Source organism: Ursus americanus, chromosome 5 (assembly GCF_024610735.1).
Source record: "Ursus americanus isolate L20-20 chromosome 5, mUrsAme1.1.p, whole genome shotgun sequence".
Lineage (NCBI taxonomy): Eukaryota > Metazoa > Chordata > Mammalia > Carnivora > Ursidae > Ursus > Ursus americanus.
Genome location: NC_142131.1, coordinates 64,957,246 through 64,974,915, shown reverse-complemented (window position 1 = coordinate 64,974,915; position 17,670 = coordinate 64,957,246). Strand labels below are relative to the sequence as shown.

The 17,670-nt window shown below is 40.3% G+C and overlaps 1 long non-coding RNA gene across 1 annotated transcript in view; it reads right to left on the bottom strand.

Annotated features, from left to right (window-relative positions):
- LOC123790406 (uncharacterized) overlaps positions 1 to 17,670 on the bottom strand; it is a 299,132-nt gene that overhangs the window by 171,674 nt on the left and 109,788 nt on the right. The window lies entirely within an intron of this gene.

Below are 17,670 nucleotides of genomic sequence, written 5' to 3'. Positions count from 1 at the left end.
TCAGAGGTATTAGTCTATTGTCCTGGAAATTAGACAAATGCCACATGGTTCCAAAGCCTCTTCTACGTTCGTTCTCAATGACTGCACATTAGCTTTATTCAACAAAATCAACCAGGAAAAATCAATACAAAAAGAATTTTCAGCCTCTTTGAAGCTCAAGATTTATAGAAAAGTAGAGACATGCCAGGACCTTCCGAGGTTCTGAGCAAATGCAGATGTCACTTATGGTATTGTTTCATTCGACAACAATTTTTTGATCACTGGTTCATTGTCATCTATGTTCAACTGGAAAGCTCTGGGCATTTTGTTTAATTATAGCTGACAACCTGAAACACATAGAAAAGTCTGATCTCCATTACAATTCATAGCTCTTATGTAAAAACATGGGATAATCTAAAATATAGATCTCTGAACTGGTTTTGGAGGGGGGCACATTTTGTTCTAATTTCTAAGTACACAGAAATTCTCTTGATTTCTCTACCAACAAGAACACACAGCATTTAAAAACAACAGCATTGCAAATTCTGCCCAATCATTGAAGCCAAACATAGTCTTGATTGCAAGCATTTCATAGTTACCTATATGCATATATAAGATAAGAAACCTAAGTGGACAACAGTCTTCTTTTAAGAAGGCAATTTGGGCGCCTGGGAGGCTAAGTCGGCTAAGTGTCTGACTCTTGGTTTCAGCTCAGGTTGTGGTACTCATGGGTCCTAAGATCGAGCCCTGGGTTGGGCTCTGTGCTCAGCGAGGAGTCTACTTGAAGATTCTCTCCCTCTGCCCCTCCCTGTGGGCGCTTTCTCTCTCAAATAAACAAATCTTTTTTAAAAAGGCAATTCAAAATCCACATAGATTGGTAAAGATAACTACTAATTTTGCCATCATGCTAGATTCCAAAGGCAAACAAAATAAATAAATAAAAGCCATTTTTTTCCGTTATAACTGAAACCCAAAAAAGGTCAAAAGGCACACAACTTCATTCTGTGAGTTACCATTTTACATTAACTGTGGTTTTTCAAAATGCACTTTGTAGAAAGGAGTTAAAGTATAACTCATAAGCTTTTGGGTACTCTGACTTTATGCACACTGTGTGCGGTAGACGTCTAGAGGGTTCAGCACAAAACTACCTATAGTTAGTATTGTCAGGTTCTATCTCTTGAGTCCTTCTATCCAGCGTGCTGGGTGCTTTGGGTATTGGGTGTAATCTTAATAACAACCTTTTCAGATGAACAAACTAAGGCAGAGAATTGTATACACTTGCCCCAGAGACACCCGACACCACATGAAGAATGTCTGCTGGCCCCAAACCTAGATCTTCCTATGAAGCTGGCCTCTTTCTTCTGAATCACGTTCCTCCCAGATATTAATCCACGGTGCCCATCCTGCTGCAAATCACTCAATACACCTTGCATCTTCATTTTTAAAAGCCACAACAAGGGGTAACAAGGATGCTAACTAGACTTATTGTGGTGATCATTTCAAAATATATACAGAAATCAAATTATTACGTTGTACACCTGGAAGCGAAGATAACGTTACATGTCAATTGTAGCTCAATAAAAAAGTGGTAAAATTATATTACAGACAATCTCAAATTCCTGGCAAAAATAATAAATTTAATTTAAAAATAAATAACTTCAAAGAACTATGGAACAGAAAGCAAAGTCTTATGCTAATGGCTCCCCTTTACCAGTATAACTGCTGACCATATTAAAATTCAAGCTGTTTTAGTATAAATCTCATTTATTTTGGATTCCTTCCTCTTAGTTTAATTGGGACTTTCGGGGAAGAGAACTGTATGAAAGAGATCTGATATATTTTCTAAAAGTGATACAACTTCCCCTCTGTTAATATAGTCAGCATACCAGTCACTTGACTACTTTAAATGATTGATTTATTTTTAAAATGCACAGGCATTGGAAGGCAGAAAAATACATTTAGTAGGTCTACACAGCAGTGTGAACATGTGTATGTTTAGAGAGATGGGGGTCTATAGATCTATACATAAGGTAATTGTATAAAGTAAATTTGAAATTTTAATAATGGAAAGTTGTTAATACTAATGTTCATTTTATTCAATATCTGCTCTCAGGAAGATGTGAGTTGTTGATCCTCTTGTATAAAATATATACATGGTTTATGTGGTATTACTTGGAGATGTTATGAAACATTCCCCTAAATTAGGACAATTTCACTATTTTGGATTGTACTTCCTTTCTGCATGATTTTATTTCAAATAGCTAATGTTTCATCCATGATGTCTTTTTCACAAAATGTACTGGCAGACCTAGACAAACCACCTGGCCACTTCCTATTACCCCTCCCTCTTTCAGACTTTTTTTTTTTTTAATGGAACCTGTATAAACTGTCTCCTCATCAAAACTACACACTTTGAAGAAATTTAGGATTGCGCTCAGAGAGGTGGTTCATGAAATTACTCAGCACCAAATGGAGAATGTTTTCAACGGCTTAGCAAATCCAAAGGAACAACTCATCACTAAAGATGGTCCTTGGGCTGAAGTCTCGATATTTGAGCTGGAGAGTGTTGAAAACTCCCCAAAACTGGTTTGCAGGAGATGCTTACAGTTTGCTTCTGTGATATACAATTTATCAAATTTTAAAATGGCATGAGGAATTCATAAACACCCGGTAGTTGTTAAAAAAAAAAAAAAAGAAAGAAAGAAAAGACAACAAAACAAAAAGCCCGCCAAACCCCCCAGAGGAGCTCATTCACAGCACGAAAAGCAGAGGTCCCCATGTCACAGCTGTGATGTTCTCCAGGAGACTCATGGCAGTAGAGTTATAACTCACAGGCTTACTATTTAGGAGTGAACAAAATGCTCAATAAACGGAACGCCTTTGTATTATTATGTGGTCGTGGATTTTAGATAAGTTTGAGCACTTCCTCTTTACCTTTTAAAATAGTAACATTTGTATAACGTGTGCTAGTGGCTGACGCTAGCTATGTAGACATTTGGGAGTCTGGATAATATCAAGGGAGAAGTAGAGATTCAGAGTCAGAAAAATTTGTGTCCATGCCTTATGTAGATCTAACTCTAAGCCCATTGGATAGGAAATCACATACTTTATACAGGGAAGTTACAGATATTTTATTAAGAGATATCCTTAAGGGGCGTCTGGGTGGCTTAGTCGGTTAAGCGCCTGCCTTCTGCTCAGATCATAATTCCAGGGTCCTGGGATCAAGCCCCACATCAGTCTCCCTGCTCAGTGGGGAGTCTGCTTCTCCCTCTCCCACCCCCCCTGCTTGTGTTCTCCCACACACACACTCTCTCTCTGTCTCAAATAAATAAATAAATAAATAAATAAATAAATAAATAAATAAATAAAATATTTAAAAATAAATAAAGCTAGTTTATAGTTTCCTGATTGTTTACTTTTCTACATGCATTTAGGAAGTCCCATTTGAACATGGGCTTTGAATAGTGAGTTTAGTCTGTCTAAGAGGGTTAAGATTAGGGAGATAGAATAATAGCCAGTTACTCTAAATAACTAAATGCATATAGTTATAATAATAATTTTTTAAAAACCTGTACCACATGCCATGAACTGTTTTAATCACTTTGTATTTATTATTTTATTCAATACTGACACAATTCCTGAAAGGTGATATTCTTATCCCTATTTTACTGGTGAGGAAACCGAGTCTTAAGGCAGCAAAATTACTTTCTTAAAAGGATATGCTCTCAAATGGCAGAGCCAGAATTCAGGCCCAGTTCTGTCTTACTGCAAAGCCCTTGCTCTATGTTCTATGCCTTCTGAAAAATATCCTAAGTTACATCTCATCAAGTCCACAGTCACTTTTTTCACCTATATGACACGTTTAAATTGAAGGGACTCAGTAGAATTTTACCAAACCTCCAACATTAGCCAGCTTGGGGACCAGAACTTGACCACAGGCTGCAAGGAAAATCTGTGATTTAACTTTAAACCATAGACTTGTCAGACAGGAATACAAATCTGTTCATAGCCTAAACTGAAATGGAGACCTTGCTCTCTTAGAAAAAGGGAGGAGGGGATCTCCACCTGTTAACCATGAGTCAACAAACCACATCTTGTTCTGAAGCCACTCGGGTAATATTAACCTCAGATATGGGACAGGTTGGGACAAGAATACAATGTCTGAGGTGACTACGTGAAGAGACATACAACTCACTCGGAGCAAACTTTGTTTCCCTCAGTGGCATTTCCAAAGGAGAACCATTCACTGAGCCTGCCCTTCAGCAGCCATTGGCTCTAACGGTTGTACTAGGAAAGTTGTACACCAGGGTTGTGTCTAGAAAATTCTGACAGAGGGCAGCAACAACATCCACCCCAAAACACACTCCCATCCTCCATCCTCCATGATAAAGTCTCTCTCCTCCTTAGGACCAGCAATAAAACATGCGGGACAGCAGACCCCACTGAAACAGCACAGCCCCTTCAAGCACGGGGCTCGGGGAGACCACAGAGGTCGCGTTCCCATGAAGCCAGCTCTGTTTCTCCTTAACGACATTCCTACAAACACACAGAAAGCCTGTTGGGCTTGGGTGACTTTTATTCCTTTTCAACACTATCTTCTATGAGTCATTTGTGTTTTTGAGCTGGGTGACATCGTTGGTGAGCATGGGCTTCCTACGAGCAAGGCTGGGCCTCCCTCAGCAGCAGTCCACATGGCTCAGTAGGCTATGTCTCCACGGGCAAGGCCAAGAGCTCATTCTGGAGCCACAAGCAATGCATAACACGTTATTCAGAAGTCGGTGATCTGATGTGACTCTCTGAGCTCAGATTTTCAAACTGAGCTCTTGAAGATAACATGGTGTTTCTTAAGGCCCCATATCCCTTTAAGCATCGCTAACTCACAAGCATGCCTTTTGTTTGCTTGTTTTCTCAAAACGAAACACATTTGTAACAAAAGGTGTCAGGGCAATGTGTCCATTAATTCTCTTCTTTTTCTAAATCCAAAAAAAAAAAAAAAAAAGCCACAACACGCACTTCAACAGTTTAGTCCTCTTTTCGTGTTTCAAAGGTTCCCCACCAGCTGAGCGGCACGATCATTTGCACCATCTGTGCAAGGGTGAGAAACGCATTATTATCCAAGCCAAGGCTAAGGGTATTCTAGCAAGAAAGGCACCAACGCGTCAGAGAAAGGTTATGCAGAAAAGCTCCTGCCAGAAAACTCACTGTTTCTTCCTCTTTCCCTCTCTCTCTCTCATTTGAAATTCATGAAGATGAAGTGCAGCTTTTGTTTCCCATCAATGAGATGAGCCTTAATACACTCTTGCCAAAAGCAAGCTAACACAGAGTAATTGTTTTTCATCTAAATTGCATGTCCAACCTGCTTAGTCTTCAAAGAACATAGATGCTACAGCTTTGATACCCAACCGCAGAATGACAAAGGAGAGGGTACAAGGCACATAGGCACGATGAGAATTTTTAATCACCCCCTATCTATCAGCAAGCCCTGGAACTCTGGGGCAGTGAGAGCGGAGAAAAAAGAGCAGATTATTCACAAGGTAGATAAGGTTCCATATTTCATTCGAGACCAACTCCTTTTTTTTTTTTTTTAGGGGGAAAAAGTGATTTAGAAGGAATTAAGATTCCCCAAGGTGTTTTTAATCTCTTTTCACTCCAGGGCCAGGTGCCTCATGTAGCACTTAAAAGGGTTTCAAAAATGAAAGTAAATGCCTAGAACACAGAAAAGAGATATCCATCTACACAAAGCATCTGCCTTTGTTTAAGAAAAAAGTAGTTTCAGCTTTATGAACTTCACATCCAGACGTTTTATAAGTTTGGTGCATTAGTTCTTATAGACTTTTGCTCTGTGTACATTACCGTCAATACATAAAAAGAGGCAAAAAATCATCAATACCTTATATTTTTTAAGATATCAAACCTCCTTTATGTCAACGAGAGCAGTCATTTAATTGCACGTTACTGGAGAGTGTTTGCAAGGAGGTCTATGTGATGTGAATAAAAACCACCCAAAAAGACGGAATGCTCCAATCTGCTACCTGTTTACCACTTTTAGCAGGTAGAGATGCCATCGGAAAGCTGGGTGGATTTTGTCATTGATCCCTACGCTTCACTGAGTCACCAGGTGCTGAGACAAAAGATTTGATTCTGTTTATTGCATTTGTTCCAGTTAATTTAATTCTTCTTGCCTGGTTTAAACTTCTATTTTTCTAATTACCTTGCTAAGCTCTACCACGAAGGGAGGGCTGCTAGAGAATGTGGGCACAAACGATCTTGCGTCTGCGGCTGTCTGTAACTACAGCTACTGTCCTGTATCATGTCAACATGACAGCCAGTAATAGAAAGTATCTCCAGCATACGGGCAAACAAGAGATGGGGTACTAGTGAGTGCAAAGGCTGAGGAAGGCAAAGCAGGGGAAAGGATGTGGTTAGCGATGTGGGCATTAGGGTCAGCTCCGAGGCTAAACGTGCTACAGAGCATCACCTAAACCGTCTGAGTTCAGGGGTCACTGGCACACTAAGAGCCTTGGCCAATCTCTGAAATGACTCCACCACCCGTGCTGAAAGCCTGTATTTTCAATTTTGGTGCTTTCCTTTCTTACTGGAGAATCCATTCCAGTTTCTATTTCCAATAGAAACAGCTTTTATACCCTATGATTATTAAGATGTTATTAAACAATAGAAAGCATTGGCATTATGCAAGGGCTTTGAAAATACAATGTCAGGTTACAATGTTTATACTGCAGGTCCGGGTTTGTCTTGACACCAGATGAAGACAGAGAAAGGTGTGAGATACAGACGTTTACTAGAGACCCATCACCTGGCCTTTTCTAACACAGGTAGAAATGCTCTAAGAAATTTCTGTGAAACTGTCTTATGATTTAGAAACTGGACACTACACCCATCAAGGTCCTGGTATTTCTCAAATACCCAACTCCCCTTATGTATTAGTCAGGAAGTTGGGACTCTGGGTTGTGGTTTTCAAAAAACAAAACAAAATGAAACAAAAAAACAACTTAATAAGGGCATTTGGGGCACCTCAGGGGCTCAGTTGGCTGAGCATCTGAGTCTTGGTTTTGACTCAGGTCATGATCTCGGGGTTGTGAGATCAAGCCCCAAGTGGGGCTCTGCACTCGCCACGTGTCTACTTAGGATTCTCTTCCTCTCCCTTTGCCCCTCCCCCTGCTCACGTGCACACATGCTCACTCGCTCTCTCTCTCAATTAAATAAATAAAAATCTTTTAAAAAAAGAAAAGAAAGGAAATTATTGATTTATATAACCTAAATTTTCAGGGGTATCACTAGCTTCAGGCATGGCTGAATCCAGACACTGCTATCACCAGGGCTTGGTCTCTCTCGCTTTTAATTTATTGTCTCTGTTTCCTTGAATGCTTCCTGCCTCGTTAGGCAGCCTTTTAGTATATGGTAGCAAACATGCTACCTCTAAGCTTAAATGGAGGGTAGGCAGGAAAAGAACATCTATCAGCTTCAGATCATTATCTTAAAATTATACTTTGTTCTTCTGTCTTTATGTTAAGTTAGAGTAAGTCAAGCCAGTTGGTACTGTGTAGTGATAAGAGACCCAAACTGAAAATTTCCGAAGAAGGCAATATCACTACAGCAGTTCTTTAGGGACAGAATCTCTATTTGGTCTTTGCTAAAATAAACAATTTCCTTTTACACCAAGATCTCTTTGGCAGGATGCAATGGTGTCTTTAATGAACATGATCACAAAAGTCCTTTATTTTGCCCCAGTTTACAGAAAGACAAATACTATGAACTAGAGGTCAATAAGTACAATGAAAAGAAAAATGGGAAAGACAAGGATTCTAGTTCTGACCCTAGCAGTTTGAGAAGTCCATTAAGCCCTCGGTTTTGTGAGCCATAAAATAAGAGTGCTGAATGAAGTAATTCTAAGGCTTGTTTCAGGTTCTGAAATGTTAGGAATCCATGTAATGCTGACCTTGCTGTTATAATGTTGCAGACTTTGTTTTTTGCTTTCTTGATAATATTTTTCCCTTAACAAGGGAAACCTATGGTTCAGAACCCTAAGAAACACTGACCACGAAGTAGGTCAGAAACATCCTGCAAGAGATGAAAGCATTCGGAAGTTTGGCAGGAAGTAAGTCGCTGAGTCAGTGGCCCATTCTCCTGAACCCTTAGCCTTCCACGGGAAAATAAGCAAGCGGAGAAAGCAGTCAACCCAGCCCATGCAAGCTGAGTACCCACATATTGATCTTCTGTCTGACTGGGTCACGGGGTTGCTGGTATACATTAAGTAGGGAAAGGACTGAAAATTACATTAATTCAAATGGCTAAATCAATATTTAACAATGCAGTTAGTGGTAGTTGACCTTAAATGCACCTTTAATAAAACAAAGGTGATTCAGGCCAGCCTCCAGCATATGCCATTCAGAAATATGAACTAATGCAGAACAGATACGTTAAAGAGCCCTACTAACCCAGACACCTTTGCAGATCAGGCTGACTGCAAGGTCAAAGCTGCTCTCTTAACAAAGGCAACTTGAATTTTATTCATGTGATGCTGCATCTTCATTTATCACCTCCCTCCCTTGTCTCAAGGCTTGGGCAGCCTTGATCTCAGCCTGTTTAAAAGTAGGAAAAGGGTTTCTACAACTCTTTCCGCAGGAAATTATAAATCTTTAGCGATAGCTTTGTAACCTTGAGCACTCTCTTCAGGAGCAGACATAGATGTTACCAGTTGTTCCTCCAGGAAGCCTGTCTTACTGTAACCTGATTTGCATATATTTGCATATAAACATATCAGTGTGTACTCCCCTTGCATTAAGGATGACTGAAGTAAGTTTGCTTATGTTAAAAAGGCTGCAAAAAAGAAAAAAAAAAGATTAAGGAACAGATCAGGGCGATCTCTTCAAGATGTCAGAGAACAATCTCAGATGTTTATTAGCTATCAGGCTCACAGATGTGAGACTTTTTCAAATTGCCTTGCTGCCTGCAAACTACCTTAAGCTATAGTAGTGATAACTACTAAGGACTTGGTGATAACTCCAAGGAAAAGGTCAATCTAAGAATCTATTTCAATATACCTTAAGGCAGCAGGAGGCTCTAGGGAATTCCCGCAGGAGCAGAGGAAAGTTTCCATGATTTTGTGACCCAAAGATGCTTGGGCCAGCGGTGCCACTTCCTTCGCACCCTGGTTTGGTTGCAAGGACAAATGTGTGATAATTAGAAATCTCTCCTGAGACGGCTCCCTTTGATTTGTTGTTTGGTGATGACTACAGTTCCTCTGCAGCCTGGCTTCTCTCGGGTTTGTCTGCTGGTTACCATGGCAATGTGGCTTTGCGCATCCTAGGGGCTAAATCAGCATTCTGCCTCGTGCAAGCTGCTGGCAGTGGAACTTCACTAGTTTCGCGGGTGACTGTAAAACCAAATGCCGAAAAAATATCCGTACACTTGAAAGGGTGGAGGAACATTCCACAGAACGAGATCACAGTTTCTTTTGTCATCAAGGACAGAGAACAAATACGTGATCTCTCATAGGCCTAGCCACAGGCCCTCTGGTTGGGGAGGGAAGGGGAGTGCAGGCTGTTGGCAATAAATGTTAGCGTCCCCAGCTAATGACACAAACAGAAGTTGCTTGTAACCCCAAGAAAGGCAAGCAACAGCTTAGCTCCTGGCAATTGCCTCTTCCCAGGGCATCCCACATACAAACCACGAGGCACATCCAACTTTTCACATAGCTTCTATGTCCAAATATTCACTGAATTTAAAAATATTGTAGGAAATTCATAGTGATAAGTACATAAAGCTCATAGTGATAAATGCCTACACCAAGAAATAAGAAAGATTTCAAATAAGCAACCTAACTTTGCATCTCAAGGACCTAGAAACAGAAGAATAAACAAAGCCCAAAGTCAGAAGAAGGAAGGAAACACCAAACATTAGAATGGAACTAAATGAAATAGAGACTAAAAGGACAATAGAAAAGATCAATGAACCTAAGATCTGGATTTTTTAAGATAACACAATATTGACAAACCTTTAGCTAGACTCAGCAAGAATAAAGGAGAGAGGACTCAAATAAAATCAGAAATGAAAGAGGAGACATTGCAACTGATACCACGAAATATAAAGCATCATAAGAGAGTACTGTAAGCAGTGGGACCCCAACAAAGTGGACAACCTAGAAAAAAATGGATGAATTCCTAGAAACAGACAACCTGCCAAGACTGAATCATGAAGAAATAGGGAAGCTGAACAGACTAATTACTAGTGAAGAGACTGAATTAATCAAAAACCTCCCAACAAACCAATGTTCAGGACCAGATGGCTTCATTGGTGAATTCGATCAACATTTAAAGGCTTAATACCAATCCTTCTCAAACTCTTCCATAAAATAGAAGAGAAGGGGATATTTCCAAACTCAACTGATGAAACCAGCATTACCTTGATACCAAAACCAGACAAGGACATCAGAAGAAAAGAAAATATAGGCCAATATGCTTGATGAACATAGATGCAAAAATCTTGAACAAATATTAACAAACCAAATTCAACAACATAATCAAAGGATCACACACCATGATCAAGTGGGAGTTACTCCAGGGAAACAGGGATGACTCAACATCTACAAGTCAATTGACGCAATATACTACATTAACCACATGAAGGGAAAAAAATCGTGATCATCTCAATAGATGTAGAGAAACGTTTTACAGAATGTTAAAATCAGTTATATTTTTTTTAAAAAGGTCTAGATGAAAATGAAACGGAGTGTTAAAAATGATCAAGATTAACTTACTTTGCACTTTTCCCTATAGATTTGTTCATAATTAGACAAATTAGAACTCAAAAAAACATTGATTACTCTATTTCTCATCTCCCTGGCAATGATGCCTAAAATAGTCATAAATTCACATTTCCTGATAGACCTGCTAAACATTTAGGCAAAGAAGTCACAGAGATAACATGGTCATATAAATTATCCATGCAAATTATGAACTGTATGTAAATGATATTTATTTTTTTCCTTTATCAAAACAATGCCAATAACCTGATAACATCTATCAAAGGCCTTAGTCTTTAGGAGGCTAAGGAGAAAACAGATTATTGCAAACCAAACAATCTCTTCAAAAAACAATTCAAAATTCAATCCTTATCATTTTTATTAGCAAAAACCCCATTTTTAAAAAAGATTTTATTTACTTATTTGAGAGAGAGAGACACAGAGACAGAGAGAGATAATATGAGCAGGGGAGAGGAGCAAGGGGAGAAGGAGAAGCAGACTCCCCACTGAGCAGGGAGCCTGATGCTGGACTCAATCCCAGGACACTGAGATCATGACTTGAGCCAAAGGCAGCTGCTTAACCAACTGAGTCACTCATGTGCCCCACAAACACACCATTTTTTAAGAACAAGACCTAACACTTGCCAAACAAATATCCGGATCTGAGATGTTGGTTAATCAAACACAAAACACGTGCACTGGTTAAAAAAAAAAAAAATCAGTAATGTGTAATACAGAGAACAGACATTCTCACTTCTAACCAATAAACACAGTCTCCTTCAAAGCACGGAATTTCATTCCAGGATGCGACAAAATTTTAGTAGTGTCAAGGGGACTTCTGCTTCTACTGAAGATGTTGAACAAGTGTTAGCCAACTTTTTCTGTAAAAGGCTAGGCGGTAAATAATTTTTGCTTTACAGGCCATATGGTCTCTGTCACAACTACTCAATTTTTAGTCACAGAAAAGATGTAAACACGATGAGCATGGCTGTGTTTCTGTAAAACTGTATTTATAGAAACAGGTGATGGGCAGGATTTGGTCCAGAGATCAAAGTTTGCCAACACCGAATACAGAAAGTCACAAGTGAATGGTACTCTTACCCCAACAGTGAGAGCAAGCTGAAAGATATGCAAAGAATACTTTTCAAGCCCATCAGAGAGCCAAGGTCACTGGGCAAACTAAAAAACTAAAAGCCAGAGTGACAGGCTGCTCGAAGAAGAGACAAGAACCACTCATTATTTCACTTCTGGGAAAGCAGCAAGAAGTGGAGGAAACTGCCATGGATGGGAATAAGAAAAAAAGCTACAAATCTCACAAAATCCTGAAAGCCAAGTAGGGTTGGCATAACAAGTTAGGGTCCCTGGGAGCTCCAGACACACAGCATCTACACTTACTCGTCAACTTTTTCATAGGCCTAAACCAACCTGTCCTAAGAGAAAAGCAGAAGAATGGAGAGAGATCTGCTCTGTGGCACAGCCGTACAGGGCTTGCCTGAGTCTGACGGTGGAGCAGGTGAACGGGAGAACCCTTCCAGCATGGGGGATCCTGCATGAGTCCACAGCAGCAGTCTCCCACTGGGGAGGGACAGGAATGCTGAGAGATACCCAGCCCTGAGGCACAGACACACCGGACATCTTGAAGTCGCAGGGCAGGACATTTGAAGGAAACCCTCTGAGACCCCGGGCCTCATGCTGAGTAGGAAGCACCAGGGGACTTTGAAGCCTGTGACACAGTGATCGTAACTAATGCAACGACAAAGCCCAAACTCAACTCACTGCGGACTAGATTGTCCCAACCCACCACCTTCATGGCCTGAGAGAAGAAGGTGTAGTTCTTCCAGAAAATAAGCCTGATTTACCTCAGTCTCCCTGTTCTTACACACTCAAAAAAAAAAAACCCCAAAACCAAATGACAAGAAAATAGGACCCATCATCAAGAAATAAAATAATCAATAAAACCAGATGCAAGGATGGCACAGGTGTTTGAATTATGAGTCAGGGACTTTAACACAATAGTTGAAATGCTACAAAATAACATGACTTATTTCTGTCATATCTGAAAAACAATCCAGTCTTATTTAAAGGAGCAATATAATAGAATGATATATAATCTTAATACATTACCCATAATCGCTACAAAGAATAGATAAGATGCTACTGAATGACGAAGCCATACTAGAAACATTAATTAAGTGGGTAATGCAATACACCATTAAGACTAGGACAATCTTGATAACAAAAAGGGTACTAAAAATCACTATATAATTATTGAAATAATTACTGGCCAAAAAGAGGCTTGATTACATTAATGGTTCTATAAAATATTGCTATCAAAAATTATTCTCAAACATAAAATTTCTTTCTAAAAAGATTACATCTATGTATATTAAGTCACTTAGTACATATCCATGTTGTTCAACTTCTTGGCCATATCTGGTTGAAATGCCATGTTAATTTTTTTCTAAAGAGTGTATATGTTAAAGTGAGCTTATTGGTATTAATTTTTCACAAAGTTACCTGCAAATCTTTGTTAAATTTGCGTTGCTGGCTCATCAATTTAAACTTGTTGACACGTTCAAATGACCTCTTCTCTATAGACCGTAACATAATATTTTTAAATTAAGACTAAATTCTTTCTAAAGAGGCTGAGATACCTGATAAGCTCAGAGCAAACTCTGTCAAATGGAAGACAGTCCGAACTCTAATTTTTTTCCTTTTGAAATACCTTCCATAAATATTTTCACAGGTGCTATCTTTCTACCTCCATACAATGTACACATTATCTCTTCCTGTTTCTGATTCTTTTTTTTTTCTTCTGTTTCTGATTCTTTAAAATGCAGCAAAACCTTAGGACTTCTCCATTTCATTCCAGTCCAGTATATAAATTTATCTTACCAAAAACACAGCTCCATCAAAAGATTCGTCCAAAGAATTGAGATATTGCCAACCGCTCTTACAAAACTGCAAAATTAAAATTTGAAACCACTGTATTTGATTAAGTAGTTTGGTGATGTGCTTGCTTTTTAAGGATAACTTTCAATGTCTTCTTGTTTGTAAGTGTTATTTTCAGTTATTGAAATTTGCTAAACACGGAAATCTTGATGTGGTTCGTTGAATTGTTTGCTTGAAGATTTTTAGCTGATTCTGAATAATGTGCAAGAAGATATTGAGCATTTAATTATAAAAATGTTTAATGTTATTGTGAGACACTGAGGTCGGCTTACACTTCAACGTTTGAAGGCTCAAACATTTCCACAGTCTGAGTGATGATGGGCAGTAAAAAGAGGAGCTTACTGACAGTCTGGTGCCTTATTTCGCTCTGTGCACATTAGCTTTGCTACAAAACTATTGTTATTTTCTTACTCTATCTTTGTGTGACAACGACAGCTTTTTAAAAGTTCATTATTTTCATGTTGACCTTTGTTACTGAATCTTACAGGATCACCGCCAACAAGGTCATTTGTGTCATTTTCAACAAAATGAAGCCACAGTAATTTCACTTTAATTCCATAAATCGAAAGAACAAAAATTGAATTACTGTTGCAATTACTGATTTCTGTGCGCAGCGTCCAGTGACACTCACAAAATATTGGCGTATATCATTGTTTGCACAGTTCTCCTGCTAATAGAGCCGACGCTGTAAGAGCTAGGCTTCACTTTAGTATGGGCACAGGAAAACTTGAAGTTGAAAAGGAGCACAATTAATTTAGAGGAAGACTCATCTGATCTGAAGAAACATCCTACGTCACAGAGTAAATGTACTTTCTATGGGGCCATGTGTTAAATTAGTGCGTTCGGGCAGAGGCTTTAAAACTACTAACTTTCCAAGTAGTTGCTGATGGTCCCTCAGCAAATCAGCGTTTTCTGGTTCTGTTGGGCTTTTTAATAGACTTTATTTTGGGGAGTCGTTTTACGTTCACAGAAAAGCTGAACAGAAGGGACAGAGGTTTCCCGTATACCCTCTCTCCCCACAAATGCACAGCCTTCCCATTATCAACATCCCCCACCAGAGTGATGCATCGGGGAAAATCAGCAAGCCTACATCGCCACAGCATTATCAAAGCCCTTAGTTGCATTTGGATTCACTCTGGGTTTTGCACAATCTATGGGCTTGGATAATGTATCATGACATATACTCACAAATATAGTTAAATACAGAGTAGTTTCGTAGGAGGGGTTAATACAGCGGAGGAGTAGGGGACCCCTTTTTCAGCTGGTCCCCTGAGTCGAGTTGGATAGGTACCAGACCAGCCTGAACATCCACGGAATCAGCCTGAGACACAGGAAGATACATCTGGATCTCTACAAATGAACATCTCCAGCGCTGAATATTGAGGTACGAAGTGGGGAGCCGTGAAACCGCACACAGATATCGGAAGATAAACAGAAGGGGGAGGGAGCCGCCACGTTCGGGCGCCAGGAAGCGGTAGCCACCTGCACGGGGGAGCCAGCGGACTCGCAGACGGCACCCATGAGAAAACAGACTGGGACCGTGAGCGGGGAACGCGCGCCACCAGACTTCTCATGGAACTCCAGTGTGCTCACTGGATCCAGACTGAGACCGGGAGCTCCAGGAGCGCGCGGGGGCAGCTGGTGGCTGGCGGCTGGTGGTGTTAGAAACACAAAGGATAGGGAAGCGCTGGCCCGGGAAGTGAGGGCTGGGACGCCAGGTGTGGGGCGCACATCCCTGGACACTGCAGGGTTGAGCTGCACCAACAGAAACAGAGTTAAAGTGACCAGATCATCAGTGGAGAATGGTCCACGATCCCTCTGTTCTGAGACAGAGGCTGAGATTCGGCCACTGCTGCTCTGACTCTCAGAAGAGGCACAGCAAACCGCCAGGGAAAGCCGCCAGAGAACAAAAGCCTGGAAATACGGCTCACAGTGTGCCCATTCCCATCCCCCCTCGCAGGGGACATGGAGACTCTACCCAAACAGGGTTGCCTGAGTATTGGCGCGGCAGGCCCCTCCTCCAGAAGGCAGGCTGAAAAATCAAGAAGCCCACATCCCTAAGATCGCTATAAAACAAGAGCGCATGGCCTGGGTCCTGGTCAATAATTTGGGCTCTGGACAACCCCGCAACCTCTCCTCATCAGAATGACAAGAAGGAGAAATCCCTCCCAGCAAAGAAAAGACAATGAGTCTGTGGCCTCTGCCACAGAACTAATGGATATGGATGTAACCAAATTATCAGAAATGGAATTCAGAGTAACAATGGTCAAGATGATGTGTAGACTTAAAAAAAGTATTAACGAAAATGTTAATGAGAATATAGAATCTCTAAGGGCGGAAATGAGAGCGAATCTGGCAGAAATTAAAAATTCTATGAGCCAAATGCAGTCAAAACTAGAGGCTCTGATGGCCAGGGTGAATGAGGCAGAACAACATATTAGCGAATTGGAGGATAGGTGACTTAAAAAAATCCATGCCCACGAATGTAGGTTACGGGAGATTACTGACTCAATGAAACGATCCAATGTCAGAATCATCGGCATCCCCGTGGGGGTGGAGAAAAACAGAGGTCTAGAAGAGATATTTGAACAAATTGTAGCTGAAAACTTCCCTAATCTAGCGAGGGAAACAAACATTTGTGTCCAAGAGGCAGAGAGGACCCGTCCCAAGCTCAACCACGACAAACCTACACCATGTCACATCATGGTACAATTCGCAAATATTAGATCCAAGTATACAGTATTGAAAGCGGCCAGGGCAAAGAAATTTCTCACGTACCAAGGCAAAGGTATCAGAATTACGTCAGACCTATCTACAGAGACCTGGAATGAGAGAAAGGGGTGGGGGGTGCATTTTTAAAGTTCTTTCAGAGAAAAACATGCAGCCAAGGATCCTTTATCCAGCAAGGCTGTCATTCAGAATTGATGGAGAAATAAAGACCTTCCAGAATCGCCAGTCATTAACCAATTTCGTAACCACAAAACCAGCCCTACAGGAGATATTAAGGGGGGTTCTATAAAGGTAAAAAGGCCCCAAGAGTGATACAGAACAGAAAGTCACAACCGATACAAACAAAGACTTTACTGGCAACATGGCATTATTAAAATCATATCTCTCAGTATTCAGTCTCAATGTGAATGGCTTAAATGCTCCCATAAACACCACAGGGTTGCAGATTGGATAAAAAGAAATGACTCATCCATTTGCTGTCTACAAGAGACTCATTTCGAACCCAAAGATACATTCAGACTGAAAGTAAAGGGATGAAGTACCATCTTTCACACAAATGGACCTCAAAAGAAAGCTGGGGTAGCAATTCTCATATCAGATAGATTGGATTTTAAACTAAAGACTATAGTTAGAGACACAGAAGGGCAATATATTATTCTTAAAGGATGTATCCAACAAGTGGATATGACAATTATAAATATATATGCCCCAACAGGGGAGCAGCAAGATACACAAGCCAACTCTTAACCAGAATAAAGAGACATATAGATAAAAATACATTAATAGTAGGGGACCTCAACACCCCACTATCAGAAATAGACAGAACACCCTTGCAAAAACTAAGCAAAGAATCAAAGGCTTTGAATGCCATACTCGACGAGTTGGACCTCATAGATATATATAGAACACTACACCCCAGAACCAAAGAATACTCATTCTATTCTAATGCCCATGGAACATTCTCAAGAATAGACCATGTTCTGGGACACAAAACAGGTCTCAACCAATACCCAAAGACTGAAATTATTCCCTGCATATTCTCAGACCACAATGCTCTGAAATTGGAACTCAACCACAAGGAAAAATTTGGAAGAAACTCAAACACTTGGAGACTAAGAACCATCCTGCTCAGGAATGATTCGATAAACCAGGAAATCAAAAATCAAATTAAACAATTTATGGAGACCAACGAGAATGAAAACACAACAGTCCAAAACCTATGGGATACTGCAAAGGCAGTCCTAAGG